Here is a 22,790-nt window from a genome sequence, read left to right on the forward strand (position 1 = left end):
GTGTGCACTCTGGGGGGCGAGGGCCCTCAATTTTTCAAGAAGGGGGCTGGGAGCCCTCAAAATTCTGTGGCAGCCATGCACACACACCGCAGGGCATGCTCGTGTTATGCACACAAGCCACAGGGCGTATTGACAACAAGTCTGCATGCCCCACAGAATGCATGACTGATGCCAGCATGCCCTGCAACATGTCTGTACAGCGTGCTGATGCTTGAAGAAGTAATACAATTCTGGAGGAAATGGCAATTAAACAGACAATCTGCTATGAAAAAGTGGCCAACACAATACTACAGGATGCTATTGAAAGCAGCAGGGAAGCAACCGCCAGCTAAACATGTGGAAATCAGAGAAGTGGGGTAGAGAGTTATCTCAGAACACTGACAGAAACAAGTCATGCTGTGGAAATACACTGAGAATGTGCCGTACTAATCTTAGGTAAAACAATAAGACAGATAATGAGCCACAATAAAACAAAGCAAAATGTGTAGGAAATTGATAAGGCTATTTCTAGTTGCCAAGGTATTAAATTAACCAGAAGAAAATCAGGCTTGTGGTTGGGGAGGTGAGGGGGAAATAGTTCTGCACACGGTTAGAGAAAGATATAAAATGCAATTTACAACCAAGATGGAACTCTTAAAAGACAATAATAATAGGGCATGAAACTCCAGGGAAGTCTAAACGGGCTTTGAAATGTTGAGCCTGAAGAACAAAACAAAACAAAACAAAAGCCAACAAGTTTACAGGGGGAAAGTCATACAGCATTCAATGAAACAGCTTAGAGTAAGCCACTGCAAGAAAACCAGAGGATTTGTTGTAGAATTATTATTATTATTTGGGGAGTGGGACTCAAAGGGAAGAACTTCTTAGGAAAACGTGTGGTTCCTAATAGTCATTTTTAGTTTATGTTCAGATATGTATTTTCCAGTCACAGATTATAGTTCTGGAGCTGGTATTCAGTGAAATTCAGGAGCCAATCCTTGTGTGAAAAGAAAAGAAAAGAAAAGAAAAGAAAAGAAAAGAAAAGAAAAGAAAAGAAAAGAAAAGAAAAGAAAAGAAAAGAGCTCACCCATGAGGTGTGTAAATTTCCACGTTTACTCTACTTCTTCTCTCGTGCCTGTATCATTCCATTCTTCTGCTCCTTGCTTCCACAGAGAAATAACCGACTAAAATATGTTAGGTAGACACTTGTGAGGTACAGAGTAACATTTATTAAGAAGCCAAAACTACGGAGCTCATCTTCATTTACAATCCAAGCAAGTCTCCTCTGGAGAAAGCTGACATGTAGTGCCATGTGTCCCTACTTGAGATACAGCTTTAGGTGGAAGCAGGGCACATAGAAAATCAGAAAGAACCACCTGACTCCCAATTTAATCTGAACTGGGGTTCCAGAGAATCCAGCAAGAATCCACATAGCAGAAATATAACACTGCACATGGTTTTGTGCAGGCAATGTGTTTCAGATCTTAAGAAGGAAGTTCTCGCTCATTGAAACCCCAAAGCATTGCTTGATTCTGGGGGTTTGCATGCAGTGATGAGTCTCACACCCAGGAAACTGTGGCTGTTATCTCTGGAATATTTATTCACTCATTACAGTCTTCCGGACAAATGTGTCCAAAGGGTAGTCCTTTTGAAATCAGTGGGATTTAAACATGCTCAGCTCAGCCCAAAGTTACATCCTCAGGGATGCAAAGATTCAGGCTGGGAATGAGATCATTTCCTCACTCAGAATATGATGCTAAGATAGAAGAGAATGGAGAACAAAAGAGTCACCAACCCTCCTTCTTTCTCCATGGATGAACCTTCAGTTTTGGACTCTAGTAAATGGCCTTAAGGAATCTGCTGTAAAAAATGGAAACAGTAATCATTTTCCTCACAGGATTATCATAAGAATGAGTGGTTTAAGATATATAAAACACTTTCTGTACTGAAAATGGTATAGAATGAAAGATGGCCCCTTGCATATGTTTAATTCTAGCCTCGGCTGCTGGTTTCCAATTAATTTTCCATATCTTTCCTAATGGCTCTTTATTTTTAATCCTTTCCTAGTTACTGGGATACTTTCACATTCCTGCTGAGCTGGCATTTTTAAAGTAGGCCTTCAGCAAAAATACCAATCAGCTGAAGTGAGAGGGTGGAGCGAATTGGAGAAGGAAAGCTAAAGAAGCTGTGCTGAACAATCCAATTTTTATTTCATTTTATTGTTTGCTTCATAGTGATTGCATCCCTGACCTGCGATTTTATATTTTGCAAGCGTCCAGGAATTAGAGCCCTGCTGAAATTTAGTCATTCCTGCTGAATAAGAGATAACTGAGACATTGCTGGTGGAAGCAAGGATAACAGCGTGTGTCGAAAAGATAGCCAGATAGAAACTGGCAGGGTCAACAACAGCATTTGGTAACAAGATCTGTGGGAGTGGTGGTTTTTTTGAGATTACAGAAATTTAAGGCTGCGTCAGGTTAAACAAAAATAGCCCTTAAAAAACCATGTCAGAAAGTTACCTTTCCCAAGGTTATGCTGTCCTTGCCAGCAGTCACTTCTCTCACTCTGCAAGCACTCTCATAACAATATAACTTGTGGAAATCTAATGAAGCTGAATGTTGGAAAATTCAGGACAGATATAAGCGCTATAGAGTTAAACTATGGAACTCACTGCCATAGTCCCATTGCTGAGCAAGCAGGGATAGGAGTCTCCGAGGAACTCTTGCCTGAGAGCAGAATCCACATACAAAGTCAGACAGCCCAGAGGTCAGAGAAGCCAGATGGTCACAGACCCAAGGGTCCAGATGGGACCCAAGGGTCCAGACGCAAAGCAGGAAGCAGCAAGGTAGGGCTGGGAATGACAGACATTGTTTCCAGTATCTGACTGCTGCTGAGAGCTCTGTTTAAGAAGACCAGAGCCAGCTCGTTCTCATCAGTGCTATTCAGCTCTCATCAGTGCCTTCTCCTCTGTGAAGGCTGATTAGCTGCAGAAAGTTGCGGAGCTTCATGCTCTGGCACCGGAGGGTGGAGAGCAGGTGGGGGCATGGCTGGTGCATGTCCCAGGGGCATGGTACACACCCGGGAGCATGGCACATCATGCATGGGGCGTGGCGCGCATCATGGGGGCGTGGTGCGCCACCTGTGAGGGCGTGGTGCCCAGCACAGGCAGGGAGCAGCTGAGATGACAGCCTACCGGGATCGTGCTTCCGGGGGCGGTGCGCTCCCCCCGCACCCCTCTTCCTCCACCAGTGGCTGCAGGTGGAGTTACACCGATGTTCAGCAAGTGAAGCGGACTCTTGGCCTATGGCACTCACCTCCACAGGAGGCAGTGATGACTACCATGCTACATGACTTTAAAAGAGGATTAGACAAATTTATGGAAGAGAGGACTATCAAAGACTACCAGCTGCAATGGCTGTTCTCTGCCTTCAAGGTTGCGGGCAGTAATTCTGGAAACCACTAAAAGGGGGAGTGCTCTTGTGCTCAAATCCTGACTGCAGTTTTTCCACAGGCATCTGGTTGGCCACTGTGAGAACATGATGCTGGTCCAGATGGGCCACTGGCCTCATCCAGCAGGCTTTTTATGTTCTTAAATAAAATCCCAAGAGAGAAACAACCCAATAAAGGAGGATAGGGAAAGGATTAAGTAAATAAACTTGAATAAATCTTACAGCATTATTAATTCTTCAGATATATGAATGCAATAGACTAGTTCCTCATCCTACATAGGATACAGAAATGAAACTGATGCTTCAATGACTTGCCAGAATTCACTAAACAGGAGAGCAATTCACCAAACTTTCCATGGGAAGACTTTTTCAAAAATATATTTTAATAAAGATTTTCTTAGTTTTCAAAAGTATGTGATTTTTAAGGAAGGAAAGTTCTGGAGGAGGAGGCATTGTCACAAACCCCAAATCCCCTCAGATGGAAAAACAAGCAAGCATGTTAAAGTGACAGTTCCAAGTAGAAACTGCGATATTCTGTCACTGTTAGTCCCTGCTACTTGATGACTCTCTGAAAACTCAATAGCTGCATAAGCACCCTTTCATCCTTCACTAATTATTTAATGTGGAAGACACTTAGCAGCTCCGTCAACTACTCTCTTGACTCCCACATCCTCTTAATACTTGTTAAAAGCAGTTTTTGACAAACAGCTGCTATAATCCAATGCAAACATACCTGGGAGTAAGTCACCAGGCTGCACAGCAGTGAGCTGTAAGGCCCCCAAATGCTGGTATATCATGTGCATGGTATGAGGTGGGAGATATTATGGCTCTTTGGTCCTAAGAAAGTGCAACACAGAGAGGCAAGCCCGTGTTCCCCAGTTGTTGCGAACCATGAGTGAAGTAGATGCTGTTGTGCTCATGTCCTGCTTGCAGGCTCCCCATAAGCTGTTGGTTGGTGACTAGAGAACAGGATGTTGGAGCAGGTGGGCCTTTGCCCTGATCCAGGAGGGCTCTTCTTAAACAGCTTTGTTGTTGTTTAGTCGTTTAGTCATGTCCGACTCTTCGTGACCCCATGGACCAGAGCATGCCAGGCACTTCTGTCTTCCACTGCCTCCCACAGTTTGGTCAAACTCATGCTGGTAGCTTCGAGAACACTGTCCAACCATCTCGTCCTCTGTCATCCCCTTCTCCTTATGCCCTCCATCTTTCCCAACATCAGGGTCTTTTCCAGGGAGTTTTCTCTTCTCATGAGGTGGCCAAAGTAGTGGAGCCTCAGCTTCAGGATCTGTCCTTCCAGTGAGCACTCAGGGCTGATTTCCTTCTGAATAGATAGGTTTGATCTTCTTGCAGTCCATGGGACTCTCAAGAGTCTCCTCCAGCACCATAATTCAAAAGCATCAATTCTTTGGTGATCAGCCTTCTTTATGGTCCAGCTCTCACTTCCATACATCACTACTGGGAAAACCATAGCTTTAGCTATACGGACCTTTGGCTGGTGCTAGTTATTGGTGGTCCATGCATGAGGTGAGGTGAAGCCATTTGCCTAAGGTGGCAGAGTCAACCTCTTCCTCCTAATACAGTGGATCCCAGTGGGGCTTGCCTTCTATTTGCCAGCTTAGGCTTCTTAATTTCATATTTGCTATTGTCTTTCCTGTATCCCTTCTAATTCCAGAAGAATGGCCCTGAAGCACAAGTCTTCTCCTTCCATTGTCCTGTTTACTTGGTGTTTGGGTGTGGCAGATGTATTACCACGAAGTCTTTGCTACTGCAAAAACATCACCCGGGCTGCGTCCAAGAGGTAGCAGCAAAACTGAAAAACTATACACACATTACCCTTGGGTAGGTAATCATTTGCAGCCTGGTCACTTTATTCCTCCAAATCCAACATTCCTTTATTTTTCCACTGTGCGCTATTCTAGGCAGCACACCACTCAATACTACATCTATGCATGCAGCTTCAGGTCTTTGGGAATTTCATTCCACGATTTCTTGGATTCCCATTTTTTAAAAAGCAATGTTCAGATAGGAGATACACAAGCATTGCTGGGAGCTTGGGGTATAGGAGAGAGATATGGAATTACAAATATCTAAATATTAATATAAATGCAAATATGGGCAGATATTAATATAAACACAAGCATTTGCAGCTATGCATCACTAACCTGTGCAGCTCACAGAGAAAGGTACCAATTAAACTATGTTCCTAGTCAGAAGCATAGGATGCAACCCTGATACCAAGTTAGACAACTGTGCCATCTAGCTCAGAATTGCCTATAGTGTTGTTGCACACACCCCAATCTCCAAGTGGGAAGAGACTCTGGTGAGAGACTGGTGAGTTCCACAGCTTACCCAGGGTTTGTTTTTCTTGGTAAGAAAGTCAATGGAGACTGTGGTGTCTTTATGATATATGGTTTCATTTATACACATATACAAACTGAGCTTGGGTTAGAGGTGCTCACAGCATTAACATTCCAACCAATCTTCCCGGGAGATCCCCAAACCATAGCTTGAGTCCAGAAGAGAGCCTCTGTGTCCCTTGCATCAGCCAAAACTCATGCAAACACACAAAGCCCTGACTTGGACTATTGTTCTCCACCCTAGGACGACATGACATCTGGCAAGGTGGGTGTCAGGGAACTGACATCAGAGCGAGAAGCGGAGGCAGGGCTCCCAAGCGATGCCGGAGAGGGGACCAGCATGGGGGAAGGAATTCAAGGTAACACCAATAGAGAAGAGAGGGAGATGGAGGAATTGGAGACAGGGCTCCAAGACCCTTCACCCGAAACTAGTGGAGAGAGCGCTGGCACGCCCCAGCCTTCCCCTTACTTGCGCAGACGCGTTCCGCGCAGGGAACATAGGAGGAGACTCAGGGTCAAACAGCTTTTATGCTGGAAGAGGTTCAAGAAATGCCCACTGACGGATTCTGCAAGTGACTAACAGGTCACGGAGGGCGAGCTCTGACCCTAAGCATGGTTGGGCAAGCAAGCTAACTACATCTCAGGCCATTTACGCACAAGTAACCCCTCACAACCATCACAGTGGGGTTGGAAAAGCCCCGCCCATTTGTCTCTATGGCAACGTGTAAATGGCAGTATCTGACCAGCTAAGGCCATTACTTTAACAAAGGAACTTGTTTGGCTGGGTCGGCGGGTACATCTTATAGATTCTAACCTCACAGATACAGGTTCACAGGTTTGGAAGGTATCCACGGATATCATCCAGACTGACTTCCCAAACCTATAACATTATGCTCCAGAGTTTAAGAGAGTTCTTTCCCAGCCTAACTGGAGATGTCCATGATTGACCCTAGAAGTTTCTGCATGAAAAGTATGTGCCCTGCTACAGAGCTACTGCCTCTCTACCTTGTTACCAGTTACAGTTGCAAGCCTTGTGACAACCACCATCACACACACATACCTAGAGCAGGGATGGAAAACCTGTGGCCCTTCAGATGTTGTTCTCCAGCTCCCACCAGCCTCAGCCAACCAGCATGGTTAATAGCCAGGAGTGGCACTCTTGTCCTGGTGAAATGCCACAACATTCTTATGATGGAACACCCTCAGTCTCAACACTAATGTCCACCTTTTCCTTGTCCCGCAGGAAGGATCTCAGACACCAGTCTGCTTGGAAGCTAAAAATGCCAGTGCAAGGCTAGGTGGAAGGAGGCTAGAAAAGAAAGAGACAGAGAACACCAAACCAGCTCAAGCTCTCAAGAGAGCAACCCAAAGAATGAGAAAACAAGCTATGGCAAATGCTGAGCCGCATCAAACATACTGTCGCAGAATTGGATGCAGGTAGGAATGTTTACCTCAGCAAAATAAAAAGACATACTTTAACAATTCCCTAGTGGTACCAAAATCTGTGCCCTAGCTTAAATTGAGAGCCATCTTCAATAATAACTAAAATCCTCAGATAGCCGTTTAAACAGAGGGCTGTGTGCTCTGTAAAGTAGGCCACCCTACAATTAGCAGATTTACTGTTTAATTTGAAACAATATGAAAAGTACTGCTAGATATAGACCAGTATCATTCTGTCTTCTGGGAAGAGTAATTTGAGAGCAACACTCACCTTCTTGCTGAGGCTGTGGACTGATGAAAACTTTACTTCAAGTAAAGATAGAAGGAGGCTTGCACAGCACTTTGGGAGACGGCTTCCTAATCAATCCAGCACTTATAAGAAGCTCCTTGCTGGACCAGACCAAAGGTCCATCCAAGGCATCATCAGGTTTCCTACAGTGGACCAGTCAGTCTTCTCTAGGAAGTGCAACTTCAGGGCATGAATGCAGTAGTCTTGCCTTGCTGTTTGCCAACAGACAATTTGTATCTATTCAGTGGCATACTGCATTTGGAGGGAACTGATTTTTTACATCCATTTCAATCAGGGTTTACGCCCGGTTTTCGCACAGAAACTGCTTTCATTGTACGATGGTGACGTCAAGAGAGGTCATCAGGAGAGACAGTCCTTTGGCTGATTAAATGATCTATAGTCTTTTAAATGTGTTTTTTTTTGGGGGGGGGGTATTGGTTTGCTTTCGTTTGCTATGTTTTGTGTTCTTCATCATCCTTCTTGTTTTGCAATTTTAAGTTGTGAACCATCCTGTGATCTAATAAAAATAATAACAACAACAATGATAATTTATTATTTATAACCCGCCCATTTGGCTGGGTTTCCCCAGCCACTCTGGGCGGCTTCCAACAAAATATTAAAATACAGTAGTCCATCAGGGCTGCCTTCAGATGTCTTCTAAAAGTCTGGTAGTTGTTGTTCTCTTTGACATCTGGTGGGAGGGCATTCCACAGGGTGGGTGCCATTACCAAGAAGGCCCTCTGCCTGGTTCCCTGTAACTTGGCTTCTCACAGTGAGGGAGCCGCCAGAAGGCCCTCGGCTCTGGACCTCAGTGTCTGGGCAGAACGATGGGGTTGGAGCTGCTCCTTCAGGTATACTGGACCAAGGCCATTTAGGGCTTTAAAGGTCAGGACCAACACTTGGAATTGTGCTCGGAAACGTACTAGCAGCCAATGTAGGTCTTTCAAGACCAGTGTGGTCTTGGCGGCCGCTCCCAGTCACCAGTCTAGCTGCTGCATTCTGGATTAGTTGTAGTTTCCGGGTCACCTTCAAAGGTAACCCCACCTAGAGCGCATTGCAGTAGTCTAAGCAAGAGATAACTAGAGCATGCACCACTCTGGCAAGACAGTCTGCAGGCAGGTAGGGTCTCAGCCTGCATACCAGATGGAGCTGGTAAACAGCTGCCCTGGACACAGATTTGACCTGTGCCTCCATGGACAGCTGTGAGTCTAAAATGACTCCCAGGCTGTGCACCTGGTCTTTCAGGGGCACAGTTATCTCATTCAGGACCAGGGAATCCTCCACACCTCCCCGCCTCCTGTCCCCCCGAAACAGTACTTCTGTCTTGTTAGGATTCAACCTCAATCTGTTAGCCACCATCCATCCTCCAACCGCCTACAGACACATGCACAGGACCTTCACTGCCTTCACTGGTTCTGATTTGAAAGAGAAGTAGAGCTGGGTATCATCCGCATACAGATGAACACCCAGCCCAAATCCCATGATGATCTCTCCCATCTGATCTTCAGATGAAGGGTGGTGTAGACACATTAAATAACTAAATAACTAAATAAATCTGAAACCAAGGTTCTGCAGCCCAACAAAGAACATTAAGGTAAACGGCAAATTAAGAATTTGGAGTACCATATAACTTTCCTGTAAGCAAAGCAGAACCAGTGTTCAACAAAAACCGTACGTTGCCTAAACTCCATGTAAATTTTGTGCAGGCAAATCAAGATGGCCGCTCAATCAACAGGCCTTCTGAAGGAGTTCCTTAACAGGCATGTGAGATGACATAAGCAGCTCCTGAGGCAATTTGCACCCCTCAGTGGCAACTGAGGAGGACCTGTCTCCAGTGCATTGCAAGGTGCCAGCACAGGGAAGGGTGAGCACCAGGCAGGCACATTGTGGCTCCCAAGTCGCTAGCAAAGCCCACAACAACCTACTGAAATCATGGCTCAACGTGCCATGGATGCTACTAGCCCCTCCACAAGCACCTGCCTGCAGTTTTGAGCTGGCAGCCACTCTTCTCCTTCGCTGCTTTGCAGTAAAGGTGTCTAGCCTTCCTCCCCCAAAACTGTGGCAAAAGTGTTCATTCCTTTTTACCTCCACTAAAGCTGTCACTGAAAGAAGAACATAATGTGGTTGTTGCAGAGGCAGATAAAGAAGAAGTGGGTGGTGTGTTTAATAGGAACCCCATTCCCTCTGCATGCAGAGTGTCTGAGAGCCTCCCATGACAACCCCATTTACTGGTTTGCATCTAGCAACACTTTTAATGTTTTGTTTGCCTAGCTAGTCACTAGCTAGAATCGAAGGAGGCATTAACTGCAGGAGAAAAAGCTCTGAAGGTTCATGGAAAGATGAGTCACCAAATGTATTCTTGAGCCTGCTACTGTATTCAAACAATGCATTTATGCCCTTTTAAAATAAAGCCAGCACTGAAGCACTGAACTCTGTGTGAAATACTGTTGGGACAAAACAAATGAGAGAGCAGAACATTGGTATGCTTTCCTGCTTGGCCTTCTACATGAAGAGACTGGCACGCTAGGACCAGCGCATGCCATTTACAATTCATTTTTCTGTAAAAGAAGGTTAATTGCACAAAGCACTTCAAGGTAATATTTGTGTGGAACATAGTTAGAGGGAAACACTTCTGCTACTGAGGCTGCAATTCTATGCATATTTGCCCATGAAATTGTTGGGACTTATCTCTGAGTAGATCTGCACAGGGTTGCATTGTAAATGTATTAGTTTAAGGTGCCACAATATGCATTTTTATCTCCTGCGAGTGGCTAAAGCAGCTGCCCCTCTAGAAACAGTTGCTGACATAATCTCTATACTTATGGTTGTATATGCAAAGTGGCTGCCAGTTTGTTGCCAGCCCCAATTCAAGGCGATCGTGCTAGTGTTTAAAGCATGGGTAGGCAAACTAAGGCCCAGGGGCCGGATCCGGCCCAATCGCCTTCTAAATCAGCGTGTTTTTACATGAGTAGAATGTGTCCTTTTATTTAAAATGCATTTCTGGGTTATTTGTGGGGCATAGGAATTCGTTCACCCCCCCCCAAAAAAAAAATATGGTCCGCCCCACCACAAGGTCTGAGGGACAGTGGACCAGCCCCCTGCTGAAAAAGTTTGCTGACCCCTGGTTTAAAGCCTTATAACAACTTAGGCACCAAATATATGAAAGACCACCTCCTTCCCTATGGACCATCTGGGGTGTTAAGATCAGCAGAGGGGCCTCTCTTGGTAGTTCCACAACCCTCGGAGGTTTGGGAGGTGACCCGGGAGAGGTCATTCTCTGTGGCAACTTATAAATTGTGGAATTCCACCCCAACAGTGGTGTGTCTGGTACCTTCCTTGTACAGCTTTCACCTCTTTACCCTTACCTTTGACACTTAGGAGAGAAATTTTAGGGCTCATCCTATTATTGTGATTGTAATTTGTTTTCACCGTTTTTTCATGCCATATTTTATTTTGCTGTAACCTAGACCCTTGTGGTGAAGGGCAAGTAACAACAACAACAACAATTGATATAGCTTTGGCTCAGTATATCTGAAGGAGCATTTCCACCCCCATCGTCCAGCCCGGACACTGAGGTCCAGCTCCGAGGGCCTTCTGGCGGTTCCCTCCCTGTGAGAAGTGATGTTACAGGAAACCAGGACTGCAAGAGAGAGAGAGAGAGAGAGAGAGAGAGAGAGAGAGAGAGAGAGAGAGACCCTCCCATCAGATGTCAAGGAAATACTGTAAACAACTATCTGACTTTAGAAGACATCTGAAGGCAGCCCTGTTTAGGGAAGTTTTTAATGTTTGAATTAATTCTGTTGGGAGCCATCCAGAGTGGCTGGGGAGACCTAGCCAGATGGGTGGGGGAATGAATGAATATTATTATTATTATAGTGTGGCAGCACTCACACTTTAGAACTCCCTGCCTATTGACATCAGACAGGTGCCTTTACTGAACTCGTTTGGGTACCTGTTGCAAAGCATCCCACCTACCTACTCAGCAGAGGAGACATCCCTACATAGTTTTGCCTCAGGTGCCAAAGTGCCTCAGGCTGCCCTCAACTAGACAGCAGCCTACTGAACAAAGGTTAGAGTGACATCCATTGCCCTGCTGCTTTCCCCTGAGAAAACCCAATCTTTAGTGCTGAATGGCAATTGGGTTTTCCAAGGATTGCTGTTTGTTCTGATTTAGCACAAAAGAGTGGGCTTTCCAGGGGAAAGCAGCGGGACAAAATCACTCACACCCATGCCTAGAAAAGATGGGACAGGTGCAAAAGCACTCATACCCAGGCTTTCTAGGCATGGGACAAGCGGGAGTGTAGACGAGCCCTTAGACTGCAAGAGAGAGAGAGAGAGAGAGAGAGAGAGAGAGAGAGAGAGAGAGAGAGAGAGAGAGAGACCCCTGCTATAAAAGGAAACCCACGCCTTATGAAACTGGCATAAAACTGGACACATCCTTTGATGTAGATAGGGATGCACAACCCCATCTGGAACCACCAGCGATTGTGTCAGGCTAGCTACATTCAACAAGAGCTGGAACTGGGGCATCAACATTAATATTTTAAATCAAATTGCCTTAAAAACCACTAACATTCCACTAGTTTCCATAGTTTGGAAAGCTATACAGAAATCAATGTTTTATTATCATTTTATTACTTATACCCCACCCATCTTATTAACTCAGTTCTATATTTCTATATTTGCATATATTTCAGCCGACATTTCTGCAGTTTTGTTCTTTCCTCTTGTCCTTTAACTTTAAAACCCTTTTCCTGTGCTCTAAAGCCCACTTTGTGTACCTAAGCATTCAGAATCCTGTTCGCCATTGTCATCTTACGCTACCATGCTATGTTTATGCACAACCTGAAGTGACAAGTTGTCCTTGGATGTTCAGTGTTATCAGTACATAGTGCTTCCTTTAATTATGTCACTGATTCAGACTGCAACAGAAGAAAATGAAAAGCTCTGTCCTTTGGAATTTACCTGCGGCATAGTCCCACAATTATTCAGGAAATATACATTATTTACAGAAGTAACTCACATTAAAACAGGCTGTAAACAATGACTTTGGTTCAATGTGTCAAGAAATTTGGGTGTTCTTGTAGAATATGCTGTATTTTATCTAGTATAATTAAGCCTTCCAGCACTAGAGCTGTCCTTAAAGAATGCTTTGGGTTATTTTTGGGTGTTTTATATGGAAATATCTATTCTTATTGATACTTATCACAAGATATACAAAAGTTCATACCGAACACAAAGTATCTTTTTATGATACACCAGAATAAAAGAAATACTTTTAAAATCTAATCTAAGAAGGAATAGAAGCAAGAAGAGGAAAGTTGGGGGAAAGAAAAGAAAGACGGGAGGAGAAAAGAGAGAGAGATACAAAGAAAATGGAAAAAAGATAAAAAGACTTCCGATAGTATTAACTCATGAACATCCAACTATTCTGTTTTCTATAAGCCAATCTTTTTTCAATCTTCAAATCCATCTTATCTTTCATGTAAAAAGTCCGTGCAGATTTCCAGTCCTTAATAAATGTCAATAATATCAGCCATTCCTGTATAGTGGGTGGAGCTGTATCTTTCCATCTCTTTGCATATAATTGTTATGATTAAACAAAGCTTTGTAATAAACCAAGGGCCAACTCATTGGGTCAAGTCAATATATGATGGGTAAGGAAAATGCTTCCTGTGCCTAGGAATGGAGCCAGTTCATAGGAACATAGAAAGGTGCCTTATACCAAATCAGACCAGTGGGACTGAAAAGCACCCTGTGAGTAAGTGGGGCAACCGCAATTGGCTCTCAACCAGTGCTCCCCCCCCCCCGAAAAATAGGCGCTAGTACCATGAAGTTAGTGCCACACTTTTTAACAACAACAAATAGCTGCCGGTACTTGAGTACCCCCTGGGGGGGAAAGCACTGCTGACTGCATAGTTAAATCCATTAAATGGTGCTGGTGCTGGTGCTGGACAGTTCAAGCCTGTCTTCACAGATTCATAACCCTTTTGGATGTTTTGTTTGTCACAGCAGACATTATAAACTTAAGAAGCTGCCTTATCCTGAGTCAGCCTATTGGTCCATTTGGCTCACTACTGCCTACTTTGGCTGGAAGCAGTTCTACAGGGTTTAAGGGAGCAGCTTTTACCAGCCTTACCTGGAGATTCCAGGCATTGAACTTGAGACCTTCTCCATGAGAGCCAAGATGCTCTACTATTGACTTATGGTCATTTCCCAGAAGGACTCCTCCCTCAGAAGGTTGTGGACTCTCCTTCCTTGGACGTTTTTAAGCAGTGGTTGGATGGCCGTCTCCCATGCATGGGGAAACTCAGCCAGATGGGCGGGGTATAAAAAATAAATTATTATTATTATATTATTATTATTATAGTTGGGGTCCCTTACAACTCTACAATTCTGTGATTCTATGAATCACCCATGATAGCAGATCAGGGAGAAAGGCTTCACATTTAAACATATATCACATGCCTATGCAGCCTATAGACAGAAGCAATTTATCATATGGAAAATGAAATCTTTCTGTGTTAACTGGTCACGTTAATCAGCTTTTAAAGGACAGCTGACTGTGGATAAGGATAGGAGCCATAGATGTTCATTTTGCTATCTATCAAGTTGAAATATTTTTTCTAACGCTGACCACAATTGCAATATGAGACAGTGGTTCAGTTCTGTTCCATCATACCTAATAGATTTTTAGAGCATCACAAGTTTATCGATTATCCACTGGATGTCTGGCAAACATTGGGGGGTTGGGATAGGAATGAGCTTCCATTTGTGCTGCACGGCCTCCACTTTGAGAAAACAACTGAGTGAGAGCCAAGGAGGTGCTTTTTAGAATCCTCAGTATTGCTTCTCTGCCTGCTGAGTTCTCCAAAATCAGCTACTTAATTCAGCTAATTGTCTGAAGGTTGGGGACAGTCCATCCGCTGAGCATAAAATATCTGGGTTCTATCTGAATGTTTTCCATATATTTCCACAGCACATCTACAGCAAAATGTTCATGTGAGCTGAGACTAACAAGCAGTTTTGGGAAACCCAATCCCCCACCTCTTTTATGAACTATGTGGCAGCCATCAGTTGCTGATGAGGAGACATAGATGCTACTGCTGCAAAAATAGTGTGTTTCCAGCTCACTAGGATGAAAAGTTGTTCTTTCTTGACTGGTTCGCTTCTGTGAGGAAGGACATACCAAAGGAGAACTAGTGTAAATGTGCCAGTACTTTGAATTGGTCCAAAGGCATGTGCATTATTTGCTTTTATTGTAGGTTCATTATCTGTGGTGAAGTTAACTCTCATCTTAGGCTTATTTAACATTTGTACTCGCAGCTTTATGCACATCGCCAAAAAATAATTTTTTTTTAATGTTGTAGGAAATGGTGCACACAAAGGGGAAAAATAAGAAAATGGCACAAAAGGGTGTGTTGATATGAAAAGAGGCAGGAGAGCAGGAAATAATAGCCAGAAGCCTTCATGAGAGTGTTTGGGTGTGGAAGAGGCAGCTGGAGAGGGTGATTGGAGGAGGGAGACTTGTGGAGGTCTTTGTAGAGATGATGATGGGATGCAGAGTGCAGAGAAGACAGATGGCAGAGTGTCAGACTGCAAAATGACCCCTAAATCCAAGGTGGTGGCAGCTATTGAGAAACCAAAGAAGTACAAGATGGCTCCCACGCTGGAAGAGATGTTGGCTATGTTGGACTGCTTGAAGAATAGCCAGCTCTGGTTGGCTTAACAGCTTTAACATCCGCTTCAGCCTGAAGAATGTCTGAGTGAGAGGGGAGGCTGCATCTGCAGACAAAGACATACCCTGTGCAACTAAAGAGGCTGCTGGATGACAGGGCATATCTTCTAGAGCAAGTCTTCAATGCAGACAAGACAGGGCTTTTCTGGAAGAAAATGCCTGAGTGGACTTGCATTGCCAAAGGTGAAAAGCCCACCTCTGGCTTCCAAGTTGAAAAGGGTCAAGTGACTGTGCGGCTCTGTAGCAATACTGAATAAAGCCAGGCTTGCTGTAGGGGTCCCAAAACCCTCAAAAGCAAGAACAAGAATCTGTTTCCTATGTTTTAGCGATGCAACAAAAAGGCCTAGGTGACTTCTTCATCATTTCTGGACTGGTTCCACAGCTGCTTCTTTTGTTACCTCGAGAAACTCCTGCAGTTTAAAGGGATGCTGTGTGTGTGTGGTACTTTTCAGGTGATCAGTCTAGCTTGTACAGCAAATATCTTTTGAAAAAGAGGTTTGATGAAATATTCCACATTTGATGACACTTTTACCATAAAGGTACAACTATGCAAATTTACTCATCAGTAGTGCCACTGACTTTAGTGTGTCTCCTGGATGATGTGCAAATTTCCATCTGCATGCAGCTTACACTGCAACAAGCAGCTGGAAACCAGAAATGCATGATTTTGCAAACACAGTTGCACCCATGGGGCTCTGGAATGGAGCGGCTACATGAATATAACCCTGTTGGGCTCTTAACAGTACAATCCTATAGATGTTTACTTAGAAGTAGGTTTGATTGTGTTCATGTGCTCCCTAGTCTAGGTGTGTAGGATTGACACCTAAAGCACTATTCAAAGTTTCAAGTAGCTCCTGACAATATAAGACAGGCATCTTTAAAGGAAGAGATAAAGAAGGAGATCAAGGACACTGTTACTGCCTGAATCCTATAAAATGCCAAGTATTTGCCAAGCTCAAGGCTTGGCAAATACTAAATTCATTTAGCGAAAACTTGAAAAACGACTCTTTAATAATAAAAGCAGAAAACGTTAATGGAGTGTGTTCCTTGTCTCCAACCATTATTGATTTTGCAACAGTAAAAATCGAATGAATACATACACTTTCAAATTCTTTGTATATTTATCAGGAGTCCTATTGTACCATGACGAGAATAATTACATCTTTATGACCAATTCCTAAATAGAAGCGTCTTCTGCTGAACGTACATCATCACACTACAGAACTAATAATTTACTTTTTCATCATTGTGATACAGTCTTGAACCAAATGAATATATACAGAGAGAGATGGATGAAGATAGATATAGATATATTTCAGAGAATGGATGAAGATAAATATATATCTCAAAATACCTTCACACCATCAAGAAAACTACTATTAATTGTACTCTTAGAAAGACCAACTCAGAGCAGAAAATTTACATATGCTACTTACTCCCCACTATTTGCATATCATAATCAAACAGGACCTGAATTGTAATATATACTCAATTATTCACATTTGCTTTTGAATGATATTAGCATGTAATTAATTAGTGAGCAATAAATAGTCTAAAATATGGTAGAGTACAGTGCTATCCACATACTGATAACACCAGCTCAAGCCTTCCTTTTCTCAGAGAGGCTGTGAAGGTCTTGAAAGTGTCTGAGATAATAGATAGATGATAGATAGATAGATGGATAGATAGACAGACAGACAGATAGATATAGATAGATGTAATGGTAAATTAATAAAAAATAAAACAATAATAATGTATAAGACCTAAAAAAAACCTTAGGGCCAAACAATATATATGTGCTCTATCCCAGCTTCTGCCAACCTAGCAGCTCGAAAGCACACCAGTGCAAATAGATAAATTGGTACCACTGCGGCAGGAAGGTAAATGGCGTTTCAGTGCACTCTGGTTTCCGTTACGGTATTCCGTTGTGCTAGAAGTGGTTTAGTCATGCTGGCCACATGACCCAGAAAGCTGTCTGCAGACAAATGCCAGCTCCCAAGGCCTGAAAGCGAGATGAACGCCGCAACCCCATAGTCGCCTTTGACTGGACTTAACCGTCCAGGGGTCCTTTACCTTTACTTTACCTTACAATTATTCTTTTTACAGAACTAGCCAACATGGGAGACCCAATCCAGATCAGCACCCTGCTTTGGAGAACAGGGCCCTTTGCCCTTGCTGCAGTCCTGATGCAGACTGTCAGGGTGGCACATTCTTGCAATTGGCCTGGGAGCTTACCCTAAACTCTCCAAGTGTCCCTGTTTTCCAGGACAGTCCTGGATTTAGAGAAGCCTACCTGGTTTCTGATTTGATCCCAGAATGTCCCTCTTTTCCTTAGGATGCCTCTATTTTCATTGGATAAATGTTGGAGGGTATGTTACCCACCATGCAAATTGTGGACTTGGGGCCCAAACCCGATTGGGTCCAACCCACATACATGTATTAGTTTAATGGGATTGCTTTATTGTAAATTTAATTACAGTGTCATTTTAATGACAGTTTCATTGTACATTTTAACTATGGAATTTTATATTTATACCTTCATGGTATTGTTTCATTGTGCATTTGCTTTGCACATTTTACTTCTGGATGCTTATATTTTATTGCTTGTGTAGTTGCAAACTGCTTCAAAGCCTATTTTGACATTAAACAATATGCTAATTAATAATAATAATGCAGTGCCGTGGGCCCAGGAAATCTTGTTGGCATCCCATAGCTCAGAGTAAAACCTGACAGCAAAAGCCAGTTTGGTTCCTTTCCTTTTGAAAGTCAGCCTAAATTTCCATCTACACATGTATGTCAGCATATGAACATTTTATGGAAAATCCCTCCCACCACCCCAGTTCTTAAGTCCCTACCTGAATCCTTGGAACAGAGCTGTGTTTGACACTATCTTGTCAAAATTAGCCTCTCTAATCTCTCTGTATCCACCTTTCAAAATCAGTCAGTCCCAAATTATGATTTAGCTTAGTGTCATAATGAATGAATGTGCAATGGGAGCCAAAACAAATGTGTATGATTTGCCTTGATGCACACAAGCATCAAATTAAATACACGGGAGAACCCTTTATTGTGACTAAGCACTTTTTACAAATTATATCCTCTTCCATCGGCTTCAAGGCAGGAGCTCATGTGGCTCGTATGACCTTGGACCGTTTGTGTTTCTGTAGGGCAAGATCAGCATCGGAAGCTGACTAGAGGATGTCGGAGCTGCAGCTGGAGTGTGGGAAGAAGATCTGATATATTGCTCTACTGTGGAACATGCTGAGTTATCCAGCTTCTTGATTTCACCTGGAGTGAACTTTTTACAGTAGGTCATAGGGAAGCAAATTACAGTATTGATCTGTACAGGAAAGGAAAGGAATAAGATTTATACAGTGACTATATGACTCTAGTTTGCTTACAGTTCATTAGATACTCGGCTTATCCATGCTTATTTTTCCTCTGCTCTTTCGAAGCACTGTCTTATGCTTTAAAGCTTTAATTTTTATCGTTTATTTGTTTATTTTATTATTATTTTGCTCTGGAGCTTTCCCCAGGAAAACCCACTCTTTACCACCGGATGGGAGCAATTGGTAATCCGCAGAAAACTTCCATTGCCGTTTGTTGTGCTTTAGCTTTAAAGAACGAGCTTTCACGAGGAAAGTTCTGGAGCGGGGGGAAATAGTGCTTGGGCACAGCGGCACAGGGTGGTGAATGGAGCCTGCTGTGCCAGCCCAGCTCTTGATGCCACTGCAGCAACCCCCCTCCCCACTGAAACCAAGTGGGGCTGGGCTGTACCACCTGCTCGCCTCCACAGAGGGAAGGCCGGCTGGTCGATGTGGCCCTTGGGGGGCAAATCCCCTTGATGCCTACAGGAAAGAGTAATAGGCTGGGCTGCAATGGTGTCGCCCCTTGCCCAACTCCTTCCGTGCATGCCTGCTAACCATCAGGGGAGTGCACTGAGCATGCCAGTGCTGGCCAGGCAACTATTCAGCAACAGGTCTGGGGATGCAATGGTCAGGTCAGGCCAGGCTCTGGGGCCCAGAGACCACCGGTGGTAGCAAGGGAGCCAGGGCTCGCTAGCATGTGCCTAGGCACGATAGGGATCCATACAGATGCTGGTGTCTGCGTGGGGGTGCCTGGTTAATGCCCCTCAAAATTGTGTGCCCGGGGCCACAGCTCCTCCCCCAGCCCCCATACTACACCCCTGCTTGGACACAGAGTTTTAAAGAGTGGGCATGTGCCTGGAAAGTGTGGGGCAAAAAGTAAGTGTGGATAAGCCCATGTGGGTGTATTTGCCTACTGCAAGGGCTGGATTAAGGCCTTTAGAAGCCCTAGACAATGGAATAATTAAGGCATCCCCATATGTAATTCAGAATAAAGACAAAGAAAAAATATAAAATAGGTGTTTTTTAATGATACAAAACTTACATGTATGCTGAAACTGCTCAGGACAGCAATACCTCAAGGACTGTCTCTTTCCATATGAACCTACCCAGACCCTAAGCTCATCTTCTGAGGCCGTTCTTTGTTTGCCTCCTCCTCAAGAGGTCCGGAGGGTGGCAACACGAGAACGGGGCCTTCTCTGCAGTGGCTCCCCATCTGTGAAATGCTCTCCCCAGGGAAGTTTGCCTGGCACATTCATTATACACCTTTAGGCGCCAGGCAAAAATGTTCCTTTTTAACCAGGACTTTGGTTGATCTGGTTGACATCCTATGCCCTTTTAAAATGTGACTCTTTTTTTTGGGGGGGGGGTTGTTATTGGCTTCTTGTTTTTATTTTGATTATATATATTGTGGTTTTTGTTTATCTTTTCTGTGAACCGCCCTGAGACCTCTGGGTATAGGGAGGTATATAGAATTAGTAATAATAATAATAAACATAATGTCATGCACATGACATAATCTGATTTCCTTGCATTAATTTAATCTGCATTAGAAGGACGTCCCCTGCAGATATGTGATAAAAAGAAAAACAGATGAAGAGTGTGGAATGGAGTCCTCAGCATGTGCTTTGTTAGCCCACTGGGTAATCTAGCACCGTCTACCTCCATGGGAACATAAGTGCTCTTCCGGAACAGGATAAAGTTCCCCCATCTAGTCTAGCTCAACATTCTGTTTCCAACTGTATGCTTCCAGGAAGCTCCAATCCCCTTGCTTCTTACATGGAGGTTTCATTTTGTCAACATGACTGAAAACGCTTAATGCATCTGATCTGAACACCACAGCTCAGTGGTAGAGCATCTGGTTTGCATGCAGAAGATCCCGGGTTCAATATTTGGCACCTCCAGTTGGAGCAGGACATATTTCCAGTCTGAAACCGTGAAGAACCACCACCAACCAAGGTTGACAGTACTGAGATAGATGGACCAATGGTGGCTTCCGCCATTCCTGTCTATTCTTCATGAGCTGCTTAAATCCCCTTGAAAGACATCTAAGTCTGTGGCCATCACCACATTCTGTGGCAGTGAGTTCCATAAGTTAATTATATCTCTCTTTTGTCTTTCTGCAATTTGACTGGCTAACCTTGGAGCTCCTAAATACACATGCTGCTGGTGGCATTTGTTGATCTCACAACCACCTAGGAAATAAGAAGCCCCACATTTCCGACAACCCCCCTGCTCTAATGCCTTGCTTTGGCTAACTGAGGCTGGAACTACACTGATCTGTAAAAACGCTTAAAAACCCCCATGTAATATAGCTCTAAATGGAAATTTCCACTGACAGATAGCTGCACTACAGCACCCGCTGGTGCCACATTTTTATAATGCATTTTTAACGTTTTAACTGAACAGTGTAGATTAGTCCTGGAATCCAATAATCTGGGTGTCCCCAAATGCAGGGACTTCAGCAACCTGCTCTATGTCCAGGACCTGACAACCAGCAATAAGCACTGTGCTGACAGTGAAGATGGGTCCCTTACTGCTAATAATAATAATAATAATAATAATAATAATAATAATAATAATAATAATTTATTATTTATACCCTGCCCATCTGGCTGAGTCTCCCCAGCCACTCTGGGCGGCTCCCAATCAAGTGTTAAAAACAATACAGCATTAGATATTGAAAACTTCCCTAAACAGTTGAACCCTCAAGTTCCCTTTTCAGACTAGAAAGCACAGCAGCCAACAATGTCCCCTGAGGTTTTAGGCCTGAGTAATGCAAGTGGATAAGTATCTCGGGGTACAAAAGAAACCCCAAAAAGAGGTCTACTGGGTACCCTGAGAAACCAGTGAGATGTGGCACTTGCCAGATAATGGTGCCACAGTAGTGAATGGCTTCTCCCATGCCTCCTCCCATTATGAACAACAGGTTGGACTGGGATTGGGGAGAGCAATTCCAACTGGGATCAGGGTTGGGAGCAAACAGCAGATGTGGTGAAGATGGATCGAGACTTGCCTCCCACATCAGCATCTTGATCGAGCTCCACCGCATCAGCTATTTATTTATTTTGTCTAAAGCAGCCATGCAAGGGCAAAGTACATGACATATGTCACATCTCATTTGGCTCTTTTCCCCATCTTTCAGCAGAGTCGGAAATTCCACCTGAGGCTGCTGAAGGGCTGTGGCGTTAGTTCTGGGTAAGTGTGCATAGGATTGCAGCCGCAGAGATCTTATTTTTAGCAACTGTTTTAAAATAAACATAATAAAATGAATGCTGTGTAACATCGACAAGGGCAAAAGCCTTCGATCCCAATGTATCCTGGCTTACAGAGCTGGAAAATTCCTATGGAGAAGTATTTCTGTGTAGGAATTAGCATGCAACCCACGTAAGCTGCATGCATACCTGAACAACACTGCACATGACAAAGAACTCATAAGTCACTTACTCTCAGTGGCTAGAAATATCGTAACTAGACACTGGAAGGATCTATCGGGAGTGAACATAGACCACTGGAACCAAAATGTGTGGAAAACTGCCCTAGTAGAGAAGTTAGCTAACAAACTTATATTAGCACAGGGACAAGCAAAGGAGGATGCCTTCACCCCACTGTGATTCCTCTTTATCACATACATGGCACAACAAGACAATGGCCTATCTCCCCCAACAGCATTTGAAACAATAGGGCTAACCTGACCCAACAACCCTACTCCCTCATGCACACAAGCAAACCACACTGCAACCAGCTGAGCGCAACCAACCAGGCCCTGGACCCGCTAATCCAGCCTTTCTCAACCTGTGGGTCCCCAGATGTTGTTGAACTACAACTCCCCTCACCCCTACCTAGCAAGGCCAGAGCTCAGGGATGATGGGAGTTGTAATCCAACAACATCTGGGGACCCACAGGTTGAGAACCACTGCTCTAATCTCTCACAATGCCGATAAAAATTAAATAAATGAACAAATAAAAGACCTACCCACGTGGTGCTGACACAACACCCTACACAAACACCAACTGCATGCTATCTAGAATGATAGCGTCCCATACAAAAAGTAAACGAATTGTGAAAAAGACCCGTGCTGATTTCAACCAAGTGCTTTCAATGTAAATGTGTCAGATTTGAACCAAAGGATGATTTTCTGAGTTTTGTCAGCATCGGCATTTTTGTAAGCC

The sequence above is a fragment of the Podarcis muralis genome, chromosome 12 (assembly GCF_964188315.1).
Source record: "Podarcis muralis chromosome 12, rPodMur119.hap1.1, whole genome shotgun sequence".
Classification (NCBI taxonomy): Eukaryota; Metazoa; Chordata; class Lepidosauria; order Squamata; family Lacertidae; genus Podarcis; species Podarcis muralis.